The following is a 22,239-nucleotide window of genomic DNA, read 5'->3' on the forward strand; positions in this document are numbered from 1 at the left end:
GCCTCTCACCGTCGTGGCCTCTCCCGTTGCGGAGCACAGGCTCCAGACGCGCAGGCTCAGCGGCCATGGCTCACGGGCCCAGCCGCTCCGCGGCACGTGGGATCTTCCCGGACCGGGGCACGAACCCGTGTCCCCTGCATCGGCAGGCGGGCTCTCAACCACTGTGCCACCAGGGAAGCCCCTGGCAATATATTTTAAAAGACTGAAAATATAGAAAACCTTTCTCAAAGTAACTTAAATGGAGGAACTCATCCTGAAGAAATAACTGAGGATGTAGATAAAGATTTAACTGTAAGAAAGGTCATCAGAGCATTGCCCTATGGAGGTCTACGTTTATACTTAATCTTTTGTTTCCAGCCCTTCAGTATATGGATATATTGGAAAAAAATCCAAAGATTTTCCCTCAAATCCAAAGGGATTGTTTAAATGGATGAACTTTCATATAAGTATTAAAAATGATGACATATATTTGACATGTAAAGGTATTGATAAATTAAGCGAGAAGGAACAAGCTATAAACCAGTACACACAGTAAAAAACATACATATATGGACACTCAGAAGCAAAAAAAAATATGCTAAGGTATATGTCAAAGTGTTGTCAGCCCTCTGTTCTTCCCTTGTGTTGAACGTTCTAATTCTTCTATTGATACAAGAGACAGTATAAGTATTGTAAAATGTATTGCAAAGGTGGTTACCAGGGGCTGGTGGGGAATTACTGTTTCATGGGTACAATTTCAGCTTTGCAAGGTGAGGAATTCTACGGATGGATGGTGGTGATGGTAGCACACAAATGTGAATGCGATTAATGCCACTGAATTGCATACATAAAAATGGTTAAGATGGTAGATTTATGTTGTATTTTTACTACATTTAAAAAACAAAAATAAATTTAAAAAATATTTAAGGCAGTGAAAATATGTTGTGTGATACTATAATGATGGATATGCTTATATATACATTTGTCCAAATCCACAGAATGGACAGCACCAAGAGTGAACCCAAGGTAAACTATGAACTTTGGGTGATTATGATGTGTCAGTGTAGGTTCACCCTTGGTAACAAATGTAACATTCTGGTGAGTGATGTTGATAATGAGGGAGAATATCCATGTGTCGGGGGGAGGGGGTTTATGGGAAATCTCTGTACCTTTCTCTCAATTTTGTCGTAAACCTAAAACTGCTCTAAAAACAAAGTCTTTAAAAAACAAAATAATTGTATTACAAAATAATGTAAACTGGAATATTTTATGTCACACGTGATAAATTTATGAACACAGCCACTTATAAACACCGTATTTTAATATTACGAAGGTTAACCAAATGAGTACATTTCTAAGAGGAGTTTTAAAGGTATTGCAAAGAGTTTAGATTCCCTCCCATGTTACTTTTTCCCCAAACCGGAATATTCTTGCTGGTTCCAAAATATCCAGGCATTATTTTTTAATCTCTAATAAAAACCCTACCAATTCCTCATTGCTTCCTTTGAGTTTTTCCAACAGTATCAACCGTTTCCAAGGATGTTCTCGAGCCCCACGGTTAATTAGTACTTCCCTCTCGAAAATAAGATGTTTAAATCTCAAATGTCTTGATACTTATTATACTAAATCTTTAAATATGTATTTCTTGTGCCCTCCAAATAATTTTATGCTGGTTTAAGGTAAGAATATATACTTTAAAAATAATGCATAGATGTGCATAAGACTATACATAATATATTAATATGATTATTCATATTTAAATTAGTAATGTTAATTATATAACATTCTTATGCATTTTTATGTATTATTTTAAATGTCTTTTTTTTTTTAATTTCTCACAATTTTTCGAACATGGACCAGGGTTGTGAAGAATGGGCTTTCCGCATGATTTTGGAAGTGATTTTAGGATGCAAATACAGTGGTCTTGGTGAGATCTGATCTCTGGAGTTGTTATGGGCTAAATTATGTTCCCCCCAAAATTCCTATGTGGAAGTCCTAACCTCCCTTACCCTAGAATGTGACTGTATTTAGAGACAGGGCCTTTAGAGAGGTGATAAAGTTAAAATGAGGTCATTAGGGTGGGCCCTTATCCAGTATGACTGGTGACCTCATAAGAAGAGGAGATCAAGACCGGACACACAAAGAGACGACCATGTGAGGACACAGGGAGAAGACAGCCATCTGAAAGCCAAAGAGAGAGGCCTCAGAAGGAACCAACCCCGTGGACACCTTGATCACAGACTTCCAGCCTCTGAAATTATGAGAAAATAAATTTCCATTGTTAAGCCCCCCGGCGGTGGCATTTTGTTTGGCGGCCCCTGCAGACCCACCCATGAGTGTTTTCTGCATCTTCCACCTCCACCCCCTCATGGTCACTTGTGAAATCTGAGCACTGTGGACCTCTGTGGTTTTAAGGATGGATTAGAGCATGATCTCGGGGCCACAGAACAGAGTAAAAAGCACTGCACGACTATCACACTGTCCTCTGCTCATGATCTGGGGCCCGTGTTTGTCAGAGACCAGGGTCTGGTGACCAACAGAACAGGACCTGATGTGTTTCCTGAAAGTGAAGGGCTTAAACGGCTCAGGAGGAACAGATTCCAAGCCATCCTTGGGGGCAATTTTCATGGTATCTGTCATTGCAGAAGGGTCCTCTGGGGTGGAGTTTAAGTGTGATTCTCTCTGAAGTTAAGGCCTGGACTCAATGACTTGCCGAGGTCTTTTTCTGGTCTATGGTTTGGGCACAGTTTTAAAATTAAACCTGTGATCCCAGACCAACGGAAAGTGGCTTGGAAGTACAGGTCTCTGAGGGGCAAGTCTGTGACACTGAAAATGACAGAATACCCTGGTGCCCAGCTCCAGTGTGACTTGCAGATTTTACACGGGGAGCCTGGCCCCAGGGTCCAGCGGGCAGGATTCTGGACACAGTTCACTATGGCGAGAGGACCAGGACCACAAACGCGGGCTGACTCGTTATTAGCCTCCTGACCTTGGCAGTTCTGGCAGGACGGGGCTCAGAGAGACCAACAAAATGTTATCTTGCTAAGATAGGTGCTATTCCAGAAACGTCCCGATCCAGACAAAACACTGATGTCAGGGCTTCTGGCCTCTCTTTTGGTGTCCTTCTCTACCCCCCAGGCACCCCCTCTCCACCACTCTCTCAGTTCTGTCTTAGAACTGTTACCTGTCATACTCCCTAGTGGGCGAGAGGAACACATTTTAGACCCAGTCTCCACACACTTTCTCAAGTGCGGCTCAATTCATCTCCAAGCCACACTGTGAAGGCTCCCAGGTAGGGATGCAGCCATAAATGAAGCCAGGCAGACCGCGGGCCAGGCTGATGCTGTGGGCTGCAGAAGCAAGGGGGTTCGGATGATGCTCTCAAGGTTAGGGTTTTGCGGAAAAACTTCCAAGCAGAGTAGTCCAAACCTCAGTTTGTCTGGCATCAAAAATATCAAGGCGGGCTTCCCTGGTGGCGCAGTGGTTGAGAGTCCGCCTGCCGATGCAGGGGACGCGGGTTCGTGCCCCGGTCCGGGAAGATCCCACAGGCCGCGGAGCGGCTGGGCCCATGAGCCATGGCTGCTGAGCCTGCGCGTCCGGAGCCTGTGCTCTGCAACGGGAGAGGCCACAGCAGGAAGAGGCCCGCGTACCGCAAAAAAAAAAAAAAAAAAACAAGGCAAACAATGAAATGCAGATGTTAAAAATCAGCTTTTTCCCCGTGGTAGGGCAAGGACCCAGGAGAGGAGAGGAGAACCCTAATTTGATTTATAAAGGAACTTCCTTCCCCTGCAATCATAACTGAACCTAATCTCCTCTATTTACACATCAGTAGAAGATAATTATGTCCCCCCACCAAGCTGTTTCTCCCCTGATCCACAAGAAGAAACACTTAGAACATGTTTATTTTTCCAATGACCCTCTCCACCGCCAACTCTCATCCCCACTCCTGAGTTTGGTCGCAATTTGACTTGAGGCTATTATTAGCTTTTTCCTTTAGAGTTTGTCTGTTTTGTTGCAATAATCACTACTTGGCATACACAACAGATTCCTGGCAAAAATCATCTCATCTGTTTAGGCTAAACTACCTACTGGTCGCAGGATTCACTGCTCACTACTCTTTTCTGTCCTCTTCTAGTTTCTGGAGCTCCCCATCAGATTGGCCATTTTGCCAGTTTTCTCCTGCTAAATTATACAAATAAGTAAATAAATAAATAAACTCTAAGGCCTCCATGCCCTTAAAAAGTGATGTTACATGAGTAATAAACAGATGTTATAGGAGTATAACTCCAAAGCCTTTATGTGGTAACTGGGTTTGATACAGGATTTTTGATCATAACCTTTTTGTCCATAAGTCTATAGATATTGTTTAATGGTCTTCTTCCTTCTGGAGCTGCTGATAAGAAGTCTGATATTAGTCTAGTTCTTCTGGTTCTGTCTGTCCAGATGTGAAAAATTTCTCTTTATCTGTAAAATTCTAGAATTTCACCAGGAAACGTCTATACACATAGCTTGAAACATTCATCCACCCTGCCTGACTTGTCAACTCAGAGAACTTTCCTTCTACTTCTACTTAACAGTTGCTCTTCTGTCTGGTTCTTTTTCTCCTCCGGGTTCATGTTAAGTCTCTAGAATCTGACCTCCAAGTTTGTTATCTTTTCCCTCATGTTTTTCACCTCTAAATGCCTTTGCTCTGTGGCCTGAGAAATCGGTTTCTCTTGATCTTCTAGAATAGAGAGTCATTATATTCTTAGCAGTGACTATTTTTTACATACATCTGGAAAATAGTTCCTTATAATTGTGGAAACAACGTTTTCAGTTCCATAAAGTCTGTTATTTATCTATTTTATTTACTACACTGGTATTTTCTTGAGAGTTCACTGCATTTTGTTAAAGTCCTCTTCCATCTCTTTCTTCAACTCTACCTCGACAGGAGCTATTTCTTCTAGTTTCGAGTTTGCGCTCCTAACTTCCTGTTACCATGACCTTGGAAGTGAGCTGTGAAGGTTCCCCGCCTACTCACAGGTACGTGTCCCTCAGCCCCTGCACAGGTTAGGCTACTGGTGTTGAGTCGGTAGGACAAAAGCAGATGGGGGGAGATACAGCTCCCTGCAGGCTGGTGTTGGAGGGTTACAAGAGGTACCACAATGGTACTGGATGGCAATGCTCATCGTTTCCGAATCACAAAGTTAAGAAGCAATTCAGCCTCCCAAGTCAGTCCTCGCTGAACCTTTTGCGGTCAAAAGCATCAAATAGGAAACTCAAATCAAAACTACAATGAAGTACCACCTCACACAAGTCAGAAGGGCCATCATTAAAAAGTCTACAAACAACAAATGCTGGAGAGGGTGTGGAGAAAAGGGAACCCTCCTACACTGTCGGTGGGAATGTAAGTTGGTGCAGCCACTATGGAAAACAGTAAGGAGGTTCCTCAGAAAACTAAAAATAGAATGACCATACAATCCAGCAATGCCACTGCTGGGCATATATCCAGACAAAACTATAATTCAAAAAGAAACATACACCCCTATGTTCATAGTAGCACTATTCACAATAGCCAAGACATGGAAACAACCTAAATGTCCATCAACAGATGAATGGATAAAGAAGATGTGGTACATACCTACAATGCAATACTACTCAGGCATAAAAAAGAATTAAATAAGGCCATTTGCAGCACCAGGAATGCAACCAGAGATGATCATACTAAGTGAAATAAGTCAGACAGAAAGACAAATACCATATGATATCACTTATATGTGGAATCTAAAATACGACACAAATAAACCTAACTATGAAACACACTGTCGGTGGGAATGTAAGTTGGTGCAGCCACTATGGAAAACAGTAAGGAGGTTCCTCAGAAAACTAAAAATAGAATGACCATACAATCCAGCAATGCCACTGCTGGGCATATATCCAGACAAAACTATAATTCAAAAAGAAACATACACCCCTATGTTCATAGTAGCACTATTCACAATAGCCAAGACATGGAAACAACCTAAATGTCCATCAACAGATGAATGGATAAAGAAGATGTGGTACATACCTACAATGCAATACTACTCAGGCATAAAAAAGAATTAAATAAGGCCATTTGCAGCACCAGGAATGCAACCAGAGATGATCATACTAAGTGAAATAAGTCAGACAAAGACAAATACCATATGATATCACTTATATGTGGAATCTAAAATACGACACAAATAAACCTAACTATGAAACAGACTCACGGACATAGAGAACAGACTGGTGGTTGCCAAGGGGAAGGGGGGTTGGGGGAGGGATGGAGTGGTAGGTTGGGGTCACAGCACATGCAAACTAGTATATACAGGATGGATAGACAACAAGGTCCTACTGTAGAGCACAGGGAATCATATTCAATATCCTACGATAAACCATAATGGAAAAGAATATTTTTAAATGTATATATATGTAAACTGAATCACTTGGTTGTACAGCAGTAATTAACACAACATTGTAAACCAACTATACCTCAACTAAAAAAAAAATTTTTTTTTTAAGTATCAAATAGCTCCTGCAAGACAAACAAGTGCTTACACCAAGGATTGAGAAGGGATCAGCCTACACCACTCTGGCCTCTCAATTCACAGCAGTTCCCTCCACTCCCCCAAAAAAACCACCCAAATGCACACACAAAAAATTGAGCCCAGCACTGTCTCTCATCTCTGGATATTCTAGGTAAATTCTTGGCTTCAGACTCAGCCTCTGAAGCTTTGCCACTGTAGCAGAAAGTAGTTTTCAAAACAGCAGGATTTCCAGTCCTACGTGCCCTGCCAGGGCACTTCCACTGCTCCATCAGGAGGTGAAGTTTATTTCCATCCTCTTGAACCTGGGAGGGCCTTTGTGGCTGCACAGAAATAACCTCCCAGACTAGGTCATAAGGATGCTCAGTCCTAAAACCCAGCCACCGTGTTGCGAGGAAGCCCAAGCCACACAGAGTGGCCACGTGTGGGTATCTGGCCAACAGCTCCAGCTAAGGTCCCAGTTGACGGTCAGCAAAGACCTCCAGACAGGTGAGCAAGCCTTCAGATGACACCGGCCTCAGCGTCTGAACCATCACAGCCAACATCGAGCGCAGGAGAAATGAGCTGTCCCCTCTGAGCGCCGCCCAGGAGCAGATTCATGAGGAAAACGTCATTGTTACTCAGGCCACTAGTTTTTGGGGTGGTGTGTTACACCACATCACTAGATAACCAGAATGGTCACCATGGGCCACCATGCTATCCACACAAGAAATCAAGGACCTGGGCTCAGACCAGCTTCTCCCTAGAATCCTCCAGCATTTATATTTTGATGCAGAATTTCCATCGTTCTCAACAAGGATTCACGTTATCTCCAGCTTTCTTGGTCTTAGGGATGGCTTTGAGAAGATTCTAGAACCATCCACTTCTTTGGTACTAAAATGACTGTCAGTGAGAGGTAAAATGGGAGGAAACTGGCATAAAATAATAATTCTATTTTATGCAAGTAAAGCAGAGGAAGACATGTAAATGTTATGTCAGCTCTCGGGTTGAGATGCAAATATTTTGAGTTGGCTCAGTGATCGACATTAGATTTTACAAATTTTAGGGGAAACTACCTGTACATGACAAGCATGAATTCACTTAACTAGGTCAAGGAGTTTTAGAAACGTGGGGTAACGGCATCAGCAAGCAGAGGTCCTCGCTTCTCTCTGGGCTGTTGATTCTCCAGGGAAGCTTCTTAGCCTCTCCAAGTTCCCTCCTCTGTTAGGCGAGGAAATTGGGCCCAGCGATCTTTAAGAAGATCCTGTGAGCTCGGCCATTCTGCGGACATTTAATGAATATTCATATGTCGATACCAAGAACATGCTGTCCACCCAACGCCATCATTTCACATATGGAAGAACTGAAGACAGGCTGAGAGGTTAGCAAGCGAGAGATTAAGAGACAGAGAGGAAGGAACAGAATCCCCACCATCGGAACAATACGCTACCATGAAACTCTGCTTGCGGGGATCGACCCAATGTTCTCAGTATATAGCTGCACCCTCTGCTCCAAAGAGCAGTAAAAGAGGGATTCATTCATGTCCTGCCCGTGGGATCTCTGCTACCAACCTCACAAGGAGAAGCCACGCAAGGACGTGGCAGAGAAATGTTTGACCACCAACATTATTCCAACTACCCAATCATAGGTCTGTGCCACCTGCTTCCCATGCTTCGCCCGCTCCCGCCCACTTCAAGTGAAACAAGCTGCTTCCCCGCGTGGCCCTGAGGGACCGGCCATGACTCCTGCTTCTAAGGGGCTGTGAATGATAAAAAGCTTCTTCCTTCCTGGCAATCATTTGCATGTCTATGTGTCTCACTCCACCTCCTCAAAACAAGTCCCAGGTACATTTTAGAGCAGAAGGTAGCAGACGGGACTCCACAAGAACAGGGGGACATCTCAGGAAGTATCGAGAGAGAAGAACAGAGGAGAGTCAAGAGACGATCTTTAGGTCCTGGGTGCCAGCCCAACATGTGGGCAGTAAAGCAGCCTGGAAAGCTTCCGAGATGATGAGAACAGGTGTCTCCTGGGTCCAAGCAGACCCCCTGGGGTAAGAGCTTCACGCCAGGAAGAGGAGGGCAGATCCCTTCCTGTAGAACGTATGAAAAGCTCCTGTACGCGTCTCCTAGGGCTGCGATAACAAAGTGCCACAGAGGGGCGGCTTCCACGACAGAAGTGTATGGCCTTGCAGCTCTGGAGGCCAGAAATCTGCATTCAAGGGGCTGGCTGGGGGGTTCCTTCTCAGGGCCGAGAGGGAGACTCTCTTCTAGGTTGTGGTTGCCTCGGGCATTCCTCAGCTCGTAGATGATGTTCCTTCTGTGCGTGGATGTCTGTCCAAATTTTCCCTTCTTACAAGGACACACACAGGCCCACTGGATTAGGACCCACCCTAATGACCTCATCTTAACTCGATCATCCGTAAAGACTATTTCTATGTAAGGTCACCTTCCCAGGTGCTGGGGGTTAGGACTTCAACACCTTCTGGGGGAAACACAATTCAACCCATAAGAGCTCCGCATCCATTTCATTGGTGTTCTTTTTCTTTAGTTCATCCAATTCACCCCTCTTTGCTACTTTCAAAGTAAAACCCAGAAGGCCAATAAAAGGGTTCAGATCACCAATTCTGATCAACCAGTTCCTCGTGTGTGTGTGTGTGTGTGTGTGGTCACCACAACACCAATTTTCAGACGGTAGCTGGGTGTCCTACAGTTCAATTCAGTTCTGACACCATCTAACTGAAGACAGCGTCCGATCCCACAGCTTAAGGGCTCAGTCTCACAAGACTGTGCCCCCTCCCCGACACATACACTTCAGATGCCAGTCTCACGTCCTGGGTGTCACCTGGCCTTCTGATTGGCTATAGATTGAAGGTTCCAAAGAACCCCCTCCTTGGGTTCGATTAATTTGCTAGAGTGGCTCACAGAACTCAAACATTTTCCTTACTAGATTTTACCGGTTTACTACAAAAGGATGTAACTCAGGATCAGGCTCTAATCACAGGGTTCGTTTCCCTGACCACCAACCCCCATCCTCAGCTGCCATCCAAAAGTCACCCCATTAACATAACTCAAAAGCTAAAAAGACACCCTTATAGCTCTCACCACTTCGGAAATTCCAAGGGTTGTAAAGGTTCTGTGCCAGAAAGAGGACCAAGACCAAATACATCTTTCTTATTATAAATCACAACATCACAGGCTGAGAGCTTCAACTATGGAAGAGGGGTCTAGGAGGGTTGCTTTATCTGGCCTGATGCTAGAGCCATGAAAGGAATCCTTGCACACCTGCAGGATCCCCGCTGAAAGAGTCACACCCCCTGCCAGCGACCCGCTGGCTCTCCTCGTCCTCCCTCCTGGGCACCAAAGTGGAGGTGAGTGAGGGGCTCTGGCTGGGGTACTTCACAGCTCATCACAGCTGCCAGAGGGCAGGGCAGGTAAAGGCAGGGGATGAGAAATGGCCGCTGTACACACAGCTCCCCTACTTGGCTGACCCGGGTGATTTTAGAATAGCAGACGTGGTCAGCACTTTCCATTCATAAGATTCCTGTGCCCACACACCGTGGGCTAATACACAGCTGAAGGCTTACTACACACTTGGCGTAAGTCTTACTCCTGTGCCTCCTTCCAAGCTCGAGCAAATGCTGGCTTCTCAAAATATACAGACGTGAGAACCTATGGGGTCCTGAACACAAGTAATACCCGTGGCACAAGGACAAACAGGGCAAGTGATAGCAACCCTCCAACCCACTAGCACTGACTAAATGCATCTTCCTTATCAGCAACCCTAGCCTGAAAAGCAGATCTGCCCCCAATCGGACATAATCTTTAGCAACATCTGATGATATCTGATGAATAAATTTACAAGTCCCTTTTGGCATGAGGCCGGATATAAACAAATAAATAACATGAACAGCCAATGCAAGTAAAGCTTGTTAGTAGACAGAGTATCCTTTCACAGGAAACATGGTCTCGCGCGAGTCATTTCCTAGAAAACGCAGCTAGCTCCAAGCCATTCCGCCATTATAGAATATCCTCCAGGACAGTTGCATTGGAAAGCCTTTTTTTTTTTTTTTCCTCCGCAAGAATATAAATCCACTCGTACTCAAAGAGCAGACACTCAATGGCAAGTATCTGTTTCCCACCTGTCTTAGTCTGTTCAGGTGACTATAACAAAATAGATAGCGTGGCTTACAGAGGACAGAAATTCATTTCTCACAGTTCTGGAGACTGAGAAGTCCACGATCAAGGCACCAGCAGATACGCAGTCTGGAGAGGACCCGCTTTCTGGCTGGCAGCCCATGTCTTATCCCTGTGTCTTCATGTGGTGGAAGGAACAAGGGAGGTTTCTGGGGTCTCTCTTATAAGGGTACTCCCATTCACAAGGGCTCCACCCTCATGACATAATCACCTCCAAATACCCTCACATTGGGGGATTAGGATTGTTAAAAAGAAGCAGGCTAAAAATGGAGTCACTTGTGCTCAATCCCACGTCAGCAAACCGAGACTCAACACCTAACTGCAGTTTTGGCCTCTCGCAGGAAAATGACTTTTAACTAGTGACCAGCACTAGTGAGACTCTGCCTGATAGAACCCCTACCTTCCCCAAAAGGAAGGCGACCTTGCCTGAAACAATCCACCCTAGGCTAGAAACTTCCTTCGTCCATCCCCTTCGGCCTATAAAAGTCTTTCACTTTGCACAGCTTCCTTGGCGCTCCTTTCTATGTGCTAAGATGGGATGCTGCCCGATTCATGAATCATTAGAGCAAATTAGATCTTCAAATTTACCCAGCTGAATTTTGTTTTTTTTAACAGGATATACTGTATGAATTGTATGGGTGGAGGGACACAAATATTCAGTCTCCAGCACCATGTGTGTAAGAGGAGAGGCGGACAATTATTCTATCTTATCTGGGCCGTGGCCAATTTCAACACTTCCTGGTTCCCCAGTGGTCACATGGGGCTGCGGATCAGCCACGGCCAGATTTCGGCCGAATTACAGACGGCGGCCTCGAGCTCTGCTTGGAAGGAACACCGTGAGCTGGGGCATTCGCTAAACGGCATGTGTCTGGCTTTTTTTTTTTTTTTTTGTGGTACACGGGCCTCCCTCCGCTGTGGCCTCTCCCGTCGCGGAGCACAGGCTCCGGACGCGCAGGCGCAGCGGCCACGGCTCACGGGCCCAGCCGCTCCGCGGCACGTGGGATCCTCCCAGACCGGGGCGCGAACCCGGTTCCCCTGCATCGGCAGGCGGACGCGCAACCACTGCGCCACCAGGGAAGCCCGTGTCTGGCTTTTTGACAAAATATCCCTTTTTAACTCTCTAATCTGAATATGAATATTTAATCTGTCCTGAACTGTCGGTTCTCCAAATCCTCCTCAAATCAGCAGCTGCTCAGGAACCCAGGTGGTCTATTTAGGGTCTGATCAGTGCAGAACCTAGTAAAGGGATAAACTTTCCTTTTCAGACGGCGGCTGGATTCACATTTAATTAAGCTCCTGAGTCCCATGTGAGGTGACTTAGTATTTCAAGGTAGTTCATTCCTTATCCTTTCAAATGCGGGGGGAGCGATGTCTAAAATACCGCAATGAAGCATCCGATCCTTCGGTGGCTTAAGACGCCATCCTCTATTAGATGTCATTAGTCACTGCGGGCCTCCTCAGGGAGGATTTAACCAGGTCCTCGCCTAAGAACAAGCTTCCAGAGGAAGCGGCAGCAAGTGGGAAAGAAGGCCTCCTCTAGGACTCAGAAACGGCTTTGCCATTAATTAGCTGCAGAGCAATGAGGTTCAGAGAAGTGAGTTTTTTTTTTTTTTTTTTCCAATAAAGTCTGGCAAGAGGTGGGGCAAGAGTTTTCTTGGAAAAAAGTATCATCATTATACTTCTAGTGACATGTTATTTTCAGAATACGGATTACAGAAAGTAAATCTCAAAGTTTGGGAAGGCACAGCGATAACGCAGAAAATGCACAGAGAATGCAGAGTCATGGGCAGTGTCTTTATTCATTAAAAAGCACCAAAACAAACGTTTATTAAGTCCCCGCTAAGTACCCTGCAGTATGTTAAAAGCTGACAGTCATTTAACTTTCCCAATAACCCCCGAGGTCGGGACTATTAATAACATCATTTTATTGATGGGGAAATTGAGGTTTAGCAAGTGTACATAATGCGCCCAAGGTCACAAAGCTTGGAGAAGCATCTTATGAATATAGCCTGAGCTCAGAGCCCACTTTCGCAACCTCTGTATCATCACAGCTTTTAAAAAAGTTTAGAGATCCCGGCAATCCCTAAAAAAAAAGTGCCTTCCAAATAAAAACTCCGATTATGGAAGACAGGGAGGCAGGGAAGGCAAAAATAAACTTTGCCTACTTCACAACTGTTTAGGGCTTAGCTTTCGACAGAGTTCTAAATATAGTCTTACTGCTTTTCAAAAAAACAGCAGAAAACCATCGCTCGTCAGGCTACCTGTAGGGAAGCAGAGACGAAGGACATTTCCCCGCCAGGCCCAGGAGGCTTCCGGTTTCATCTGCCCTAACACCTCTGGAAGCAGGCACCCCAGGGAACAATGTGACAGCTCCCATCCCTGCAGCCAGAAATGACTGGGCTGGGGGAGGCAGTGGAGTGAAGAGACAGCTAATTAGATGCTCCTGGGATTTCACAATAAGAGAGGACAGTCAGCTGGGGCTGGACCTGTCGGGGCCAGTGGCCTGGATGGGCTGTCTATACGGAAACTTGCAGGAACAGAACTCGTGAGGGCAGAGAAAGACAGGACAGCCTGGGGGACGTGGCCCCTTGGCTCCCAGGGGCAGCACATCTCTCACTGCCGTGACACCTAGTTATCCTGCAGGGTCAGCATCACGAGGGTGCTTGCTGCTGGGTGCTTATAATCAACTGCCCTTTCCTTAATGCAGCTTGAGGGTTTTCTGTCTCGTGTTTTGCATTTTGCAATCTAGGGCTTTGCCCCAACACAAACAAGTAGGGCCTCTTCAGCCACACACCCCAGCCCAGGCATCCCACTACTCCTTCTGCTATTACGTTTTTCTGTTTTTTGGGTTTTTTTGCGGTACTCGGGCCTCTCCCTGCCGCGGCCTCTCCCGTTGCGGAGCGCAGGCTCCGGACGCGCAGGCGCAGTGGCCACGGCTCACGGGCCCGGCCGCTCCGCGGCACGTGGGATCTTCCCGGACCGGGGCGCGAACCCGCGTCCCCTGCCTCGGCAGGCGGACTCTGCACCGCTGCGCCCCCAGGGCAGCCCGGTTACGTTTCTTTAAGAGCAGTTTTCCCTTAGTGCCAGGGCGACACTTCATCACACAGCCTTGCTCAACTCTTTAACATCGATGGACCATGTAACCGCTGTAGACAAAGAGACCCCCAACTTCAGACAGATTCTAATAAGGAGTCCAAGTATGTGTGGGAACTTAGAAGGCACAAAGTCAGATTGGCCGAATGTCCAATCAATGGTGTGGGAGCAACTGGATACCCATGTGGAAGTGTTCCATTCCTTGGACCACATAGACAAATACACAGGAAGTGGATGACATCGTTCATTGTAAAAAAAAAAAAAAAAAAAAAAAAAGACGATGAAAAAAATCAAGACAGTGTATATAATCTTAAGGCGAGAAAGGCCTTCCCAGGCAGGATTCTAAAGTCAGAAGCCATAATGTCAAAAGATTCTGTGACCCATTTCTTAAACTGCTATGGGAGAAAAGTCATAATAATAAATGACAAACGACAGCCTAGAAGAAAACACCTGCAATATACATAACAAAGCACCCACTGCTCTTTGCAAAGGTTTCCAGGGCATTTACAAAGCGCAGGGTGAAACATGAAGCCTTTCTCCCATCTACCTGTAGCCTGAATCTTCCCTCCAGAGGAACCCCTGAAACATACCCTTTCTATCCTTATTCTACACAGCGTTCCACACTGTGGATTCAAAATAATTGGGAAAAATAAATTCCAGAAAGTTCCAGAAAGTAAACTTGAATTGACCGCACACAGGAAACTATCTACATAGTATTTACATTGTATTTACAACTATTTACATAGCTTTTACATTGTATTCGGTATTATAATCTATAGATGATTTAAAGTATGTGGGAGGGGACTTCCCTGGCGGTCCAGTGGTTAAGAATCTGCCTTCCGATGCAGGGGACGTGGGTTCGATCCCTGGTCAGGGAGCTAAGATCCCACATGCCTCTTGGCCAAAAAACCAAAACATAAAACAGAAGCAATATTGTAACAAATTCAATAAAGACTTTAAAAATGGTCCACATCAAAAAAAATATCTTAAAAAAAATGAATGACACATCTGGTATTTCTGATCATCATAAATGCCTCTTGGCCAAAAAACCAAAACATAAAACAGAAGCAATATTGTAACAAAAATTCAATAAAGACTTCTTAAAAAAATATAAAGTACGTGGGAGGATGTATGTAGGTTATCAGCAAATACTATGCCATTTCATAAAGGGGACTTGAGCATCCATAGATTTTGGTATATGGCGGGTCGTGGGACCCATCCCCCCTGGAAATCAAGGGACAACTATACATATATATACATGTAAGTTCACAGACACCCTTTTTCTTTTTTACATAATTGGGTTCATATTGTCTGTACTGTGCGTGATTTGATATTTTCCACATAACACGTCTTAGAGATCTTCCTAAGTATCTACATATACGTCTACCCAACTTTATCAGCTGTGTTAGGTATCACTCACTGTATCAGCATTTATTTAACCCTTCTCCAACTGAGAGATATTTGTTTCCAGCGATTCTGTTATAAATGTGCCCAACACCCTGTACATTCATCTTTGTGTGTATATGTGTCATAACACTGTCAAATGGGAAAAAGTTTACAAAACTATATACAATATTACCCTAACTTGGTTTTAAAAACAACCACACACATATGTACAGAGAAAGCAAATTAGAACAAACATACCACAAGTATGACTAGTGGATGCAACCTGACAATTGGACTGAGTGACATAGTTTTGTTTAGACTCTTCTGTGGTTGATCATTTTTATGTGGTGAACACTATACTTTAATCATCAGAGAAAGTAAGTTTTGGGATGAGTTAATGAATTCTGAATGGAGACAGAAGGTATGGCTCTCGATTTCAATCACTGATTTCAATCACTCAGATGCCTTTCCCCACTTAACTTGTGGGTTTTCAGCTGTGTTCTAGAGGGTGGATGCTACTAAAGAATGGTCTCTGGGTGAGAACAGGATTCTTGTGTATTTTTACACGTCGTGAACGTGAAGGATAGAAGAGCTCTGATGGATCACCTGGTATTAGTGTGCCTGTTACAGGAAGTCAAAACGTGGGAAGCATGGCTGCTTTTACAAGTGGGGACGAGGAGGCTGTGGTTTGGGGGCAAAGTCAGTGATTACAGCTGAGGGTCCTCTGAGGACCAGAAGGGAGGTCCACGAGTTAGCCTGCAATACCCGGAGATGGCGCTACAAGCAGTCTCAGAATTGGTCTCCTAGGAACCACGTCCCTCACCCCAAAGGAAAACAAGATTATCAGGAAGTAGCTGTATTGGGTAAGACCGTGGAGTCCTTAAGGGCCATTATGCTAGTCATGTGGACATAAGTAAACGAGCAACTGATCGAACAAATATACCAACCTCAAGAGTGAACAATCAGAGCTGCCTTCCAATGCTGGTCCTTCACCTCCAAACTCAACTTCCATCCCCCACTCACGTTTCTCTAGAAATGTCTAGCCTCCCTGGCCCCTCCCGGGCTTTGCAGATGACGAAACGTGCTCACAGGCTGGGAGGTACTGACTGCAGCGTGACTGCACGCGTGTGAAGATGACCAGTCACCACTGAACCTGTGGCCAATAACGCAAGATGGCGGTCATGGCACAGTAATACATTGTACCTAGCATCTCAAAAACAGGTTCCGGTGATGTGGCTTGTCAATGACAGCGTTTGCACAGGCCATTTTGCTGGAGTGTAACGTGGCTGGAGTCTCGGAGGTCAGGAAGCCCCGCTTTGGGGCTTCTGCAAGCAGGCTGGGCCCTGCTTGGATGAGGCGAAGAGGACCCTGGAGTCCTGAGATGCAAGGCTCACCCACCCTGCCTGCCTCCGCGTACCATCCTGGGGAGGGCTTCATTAGCGCTAACTCCCACCAAGCCTGCCTTACCACCCTCCAGCCCCCCAGCCATTAGCTGCCTAAATTCCCATTCAGGGATACCACGTGCTCTGGGGAGAGAACACTGCAGGGCAGACCACTGTCAACACGCGCCAACTTCACCCACATCCCTGCTCACAAGGAGCTAACCCACCTCATTCCCTTGCTTGCTGAGGCTGCGGAATCCATTTACGACCTCTGCCTCTGGTTGGAGACCGCATGGTGCCGGCGCCTGCCCGTCTGCTCACCAACGTGACACGCAGCATTTGTTTCTAAACGCAGCCTCTCATCCCTGCTGCCTTCCACCCTGCCCCCTGACAGGCCAAGTCAGAGGGCAGCCCTGAGAAGCCCCAGAGGGAGAGGGAAGCACGATCGGTACAGACCCGATCGGTACAGAATCAGGGTAAAAGGAACCAGAAGTCAGAGTCGGGGGGATGGCATGTGCTGGGGTCATTGATGGGCTAAGAGGTGGGTGAGAAGCCAGGCAGAGACAGAGGACAAGTCCGCCAGGAGAGAAAGGCAGGCGGCAGGATGCTCAGGCAGTTGAGTCGGGAACCTGGAAATGTTTAGGGACTGAGGGTTCCCAACCGGTGCAACAGAGCCACCTGAGAGCGGGAAACCCAGGCGATGCTCTGCTCATCGCGGGGGATCTTCTATACAGTGCATTCGGGGAATTGGAACAGCTGACACGAGGGACTGCAGGATCCGGGGTAAAGCAATTCCCGGGGCGGGGGGCGTCCTGCTCTTGCCCTGGGGCTTCCAGCTCCCTTGTCCCCTGCACCCCCCGTCCTCACATTCACATTTCTGTCCTCTGTAACCGCCAAACGTTTCTCACGAATGGCTCACCTCCACTTTCCCAACGCTCATTCTATCTTTCCCGGCCTCCCCTCCAGCAGCCTGTGTTTTAACTCCTCCCCTCCCCTGGGCAGATCCATTGTTTTATCTTAGGCCCTTTGATGCTTAATACACTGCCATGAACATAGGTGGTGGCTCGAAATACCCACTGAATGAAATGACGTGCCCCACACCCAGAATGTCCTTCCCTGTGTGCTACACATTTATTTTTCCCTTAAAAAGGACCCCAAGGGGCTTCCCTGGCGGTCCAGTGGGTAAGACTCCGTGCTTCCCGTGCAGGGGGCGCGGGTTCGATTCCTGGTCGGGGAACTAAGATCCGGAATGCCAAATGCCGAGAGGCCAAAAAAAAAAAAAAAAGAACCCCAATTTTTGTAATTATAAACGGTGGCAGATGTTAACTATACTTTTAACTATATATTGGGGTGATCATTTCGCAATATATACAAATACCAAATCATTACATTGTACACCTGAAACTCAATGTTATATGGTAATTATACCTCAATAAAAAATAAAGGAAATCACAATGGAAATTATTAAATATTTAGAACTAAATGATAATTAAAGTATAATTTATCAGTGTTGTGGGGTGGAGGTAAATATTCCTTAGAGAGAAATATTTAATAATTATTAAATATATAAGAAATATAAGAAATATTCCTTAGAGAGCACTGACTACATTTATTACAAAGGAAAAAAAAGGAAAAAAATAAAATCTTAAGGACAGAAATGAGTATATAAGAATAGGAAACAGAACTGATCAATAAAACAAAAAATAATGGACTATGCAAGCATCTTCCAAGACCGTTAAGCAGTAGAGATTTAGCAAATTCAAAACATTTACAGCAAAAAAAAGAGGCAATATGACTACATATACCGCAGAGATTTTTCTAACTCTTTAGAATGTTAAAACAAACACCGATGTAATGAGATATTAAATCACCAAAACTGCCTGAGAAAGGAACCAAAAAACCTCACCTGACCATATGCGATCAATTAAAAACAACAGCAGAATATGAGACCAAATCGCATAGACAAAACATACATATAAATGTATCATATATAAATGTATATATAAACATATATAAATGCACTACTTATAAATATATATGTATATTAAGAAAAAAGATAATATAAGCTATAGAGGGAATTGACCAAAGCTAATATGGGTTCTTTAAAAAGACGCAAAACAGACAAGCCCCGGGTAAAACTAATCAAGAAAAACCAAGCAAAGGCACAAATGACAAATACCGTGAATGAAAAAGAAGCGTTTTTACGTCCATGCCACTCTCTCACTTCGTCCCAGCTTACCCTACCAAGTGTAAAATAGACAGCCAGTGGGAAGCAGCCGCATAGCACGGGGAGATCAGCTCGGTGCTCTGTGACCACCTAGAGGGGTGGGATAGGGTGGGTGGGAGGGAGACGCAAGAGGGAGGGGATATGGGGATATATGTATACGTATAGCTGATTCACTTTGTTATAAAGCAGAAACTGACACACCATTGTAAAGCAATTATACTCCAATAAAGATGTTAAAAAAAAGAAGTTCTTTTTTAAATTTCCAGTAACATATAAACTGCACAAACTGACAAAAAAAAAAAAAAGTCTTTATAAGTAAGGACTTACTGGTGAAATAAATTTAACCAGAATTTAAAACCGATTCTCCACATGATCACCGCCCCCTAAGATAAAGCAAACAATTCACACGTTTCAGATGATCTTGCAGGCAAGCTGAACACCCCGTCAGGGAACAGGTTATTTCCATCCTATCTCCTCAAACTACTGCAAAGAACAGGGGAAGCGGGGTCAATGCCTTCTACACCCTTGAAACCAGAATCAAATACAGACAGCAACAAGGAAACTGATGAGACAAGCTCATTTTTATAACCACAGATTTTCAGCAGGGCAAAGTCCACTCCTAACAGATTACACTCCCCAAGCTCCCTCTGACTTAGATGGTCCCTATTCTGGGCCAACGAAATGCAGACAAAAGCATGCGCAACCTGGTTTCTGGAAAGTTCTCTCCCACAGGCTTCATCTATTTAGAAAGTAATTCCCTTCTTCTGTTTAAAACAGCAGTCCCCAACCTTTTTAGCACCAGGGACCAGTTTCGTGGAAGACAATTTTTCCATGGATGCAGGGGAGGCGGGGTGTGGGGGACGGTTGAGGCTGCAGCAGGGGGTTGAGGACCCCTGGTTTAGAATGTAAGAATAGTCACCTGGGCGGGAGAGCCGGGGGGAAGAGAGTTCCGGGGTGAAACTTTAGGTCCTCCCTACCTTCTAGCCCTCTCTGTAAGAGATAAATAAGCTTCTGCCTTTGTCGAGGCTTCTGTTTTGTTTAAAGCTCGACCATCTAGGACTTTTCTGTTATATGCAACCCAAGCTGATTCCAAAAGCCAGTTGAGCAGGAGAGACCCGGGAGGTGGGGAAGCTACCAGCCTTACCCCCGTAGCTGAGAAAACCCCTGACAGGAGGGACCTGAGGACTAGAGGGCTTTGCTTCCTGTGATGCTGGTGAAGCTGTTCAGGATCTCCCTGTGTGGATGCTTGAGCCCAGAAGCCAGACAGCTGGGAGGGACCCCACAAATGGACACAGCCAACCCTCTCATGTTACCCGTGAGCACAGTGGAAATCACGCACAAAACTGAGGCACTGGTACAATTCTGATTCCAATTCCCACGTGTGTGGGGGCTCTTTTCACTCCACCAAGCAACTTTCTGCAAAACCAGCTGCGCTTCCTACAATTCGACTCAACTCTGACACTATCTACCTGGAGATGGCATCAGATCCCCCAGGTTCAGGGCTCAGTCCCATGAGACTGCACCACCTCTCTCCCACCCCCCACTTCAGATGCCAATCACGAGTCCAGGTTGTTACCTGTGCTTCTCACTGACCTGCTACAGGTCTGAGGTTCCCACGACCCCCTCCTCAGGTTCGATTCATTGGCTAGGGGGGCTCACAGAATTCAGAGAAACATTATACAGCTGACCCTTGGACAATGCAGCAGATTGGGTCCAGGATCCGCCCAAGACCAGAATCTGAGGGTGCTCAAGTCCCACAGTCGGCCTTCCTACCTTCAGCTCCGCACCCAAGCCTTCAACCAATCACAGGTGCAGGTCATGTAATACTAGAGTATTCACTGAAAAATGTCCACATAAAAGTGGACCCACACAGTTCAAACTCATGTTGTTCAAGGGTCAGCTGTACTTACGAGATTACTGGTTTAGAGTACATAACGCAGGAACAGCAGAGTGGAAGCAATGCACAGGGAAGGGGATGGGGAAAGGGCCCAGAGCTTCCTCCACGATCTCTCCAAGGGCACCATCTTCCCAGCACCTCCAAGTGTTCGCCACCCCAGAAGCTCTCCAAACCCAATCCTTCAGGGGCTTTGTAGAGGCTCTGTTACATTGTCACGACTAATTAAATCACTGGCCATAGGTAATCGATTCAATCTCCAGCCCCACTCCTCTCCCTGGAGGTCAAGGGGATGGGACTGAAAGTTCTAACCCTCCAGCCAGCCCCATGCTTTGGTGCTTTCCAAACGTCTTCTCATTTACGTAAGCTCAGGTGTGGTTGAAAGGGGTTTGTTCTAAATATCCAGACACCTTTACTGCTCTTATCACTTGGGAAATTCCAAGAGTTTGAGGAGTTCTAAATATATATTTAGGAGCTCTAGGGACAAAGACTAAATATATATCTCCTATTACAAATCAAAACTCACAAGTGTTCAAAGCCAAAGTGGGAAGTAAAATCCAGTTCTCCTGATTTCCACCCAGGCCCCAAGCTGTCTGTGAGACTGGAAGCTTCTAACTTCAGCCAAATGTTCATTCATTCACCAAATGCTTACTGAGCAAAAATGCTACGGACCAGGAACTGGCCTGGGCCCTAGGAACACAAGGATAAGTCCCGATGTCTCCAGGCAGACAGCAGGTGGAGGTCAGGCTGAAGGGATTAAGGCAGGCAAATGAGGTGAGACATTCTGGAGCCCCTGGGCCCCCCCCTCCACTCCTAGCCATGGTTGAAGCCAGCAGAGGGACAATCTTCAGAGCCCAGGAAAGCCCCTCACATTCTTGGACCCCTGTCCACGGACATGTGGGCTCAGAGAACGGTAGTCTTACCCACCACAAAGGAGAAGGCAAAGGATCCTGTACAGGTCAGTGAAACTGAGTAAGGCAAATTGCAATTTCTAAAAAACGGAAAACGGTGCTCTACTCCTTGCCTCTGGCTTATTTTAGAGTTAGATCCCGGGCTTCCCCGGTGGCGCAGTGGTTGAGAGTCCGCCTGCCGATGCAGGGGACACGGGTTCGTGCCCCGGTCCGGGAGGATCCCACGTGCCGCGGAGCGGCTGGGCCCGTGAGCCGTGGCCGCTGAGCCTGCGCGTCCGGAGCCTGTGCTCCGCAACGGGAGAGGCCACAGCGGTGAGAGGCCCGCGTAACAGAAAAAAAATAATAATAATAAAATAAAATAAAATAAAGTTAGATCCCATCAACGTGTAACACACGCAGTGAAAAGCAGTTGGCTACGTATAATTTTGTCGGTATGAAAGCCTGACTCGGGCCAGGCTCCTTATCTATCAGCTCTGCATTGGGTCTTCGGCAACTCGCTTCCACCAGCTAAGCCTTCATCATGTCCTTGACTTTATTTTATTTATTTATTTTTTTTGCGTTACGCGGGCCTCTCACCGCTGTGGCCTCTCCCGTCGCGGAGCACAGGCTCCGGACGCGCAGGCGCAGCGGCCACGGCTCACGGGCCC

At 45.9% G+C, this 22,239-nt stretch overlaps 1 protein-coding gene across 2 annotated transcripts in view; it reads right to left on the reverse strand.

The window, feature by feature from the left end:
- The window catches only part of ARHGAP44 (Rho GTPase activating protein 44), a 158,280-nt gene that overhangs the window by 91,524 nt on the left and 44,517 nt on the right, over window positions 1-22,239 (reverse strand). The gene's annotated exons all lie outside the window — the stretch shown is intronic.

The sequence above is a fragment of the Physeter macrocephalus genome, chromosome 14 (genome assembly GCF_002837175.3).
Source record: "Physeter macrocephalus isolate SW-GA chromosome 14, ASM283717v5, whole genome shotgun sequence".
Lineage (NCBI taxonomy): Eukaryota > Metazoa > Chordata > Mammalia > Artiodactyla > Physeteridae > Physeter > Physeter macrocephalus.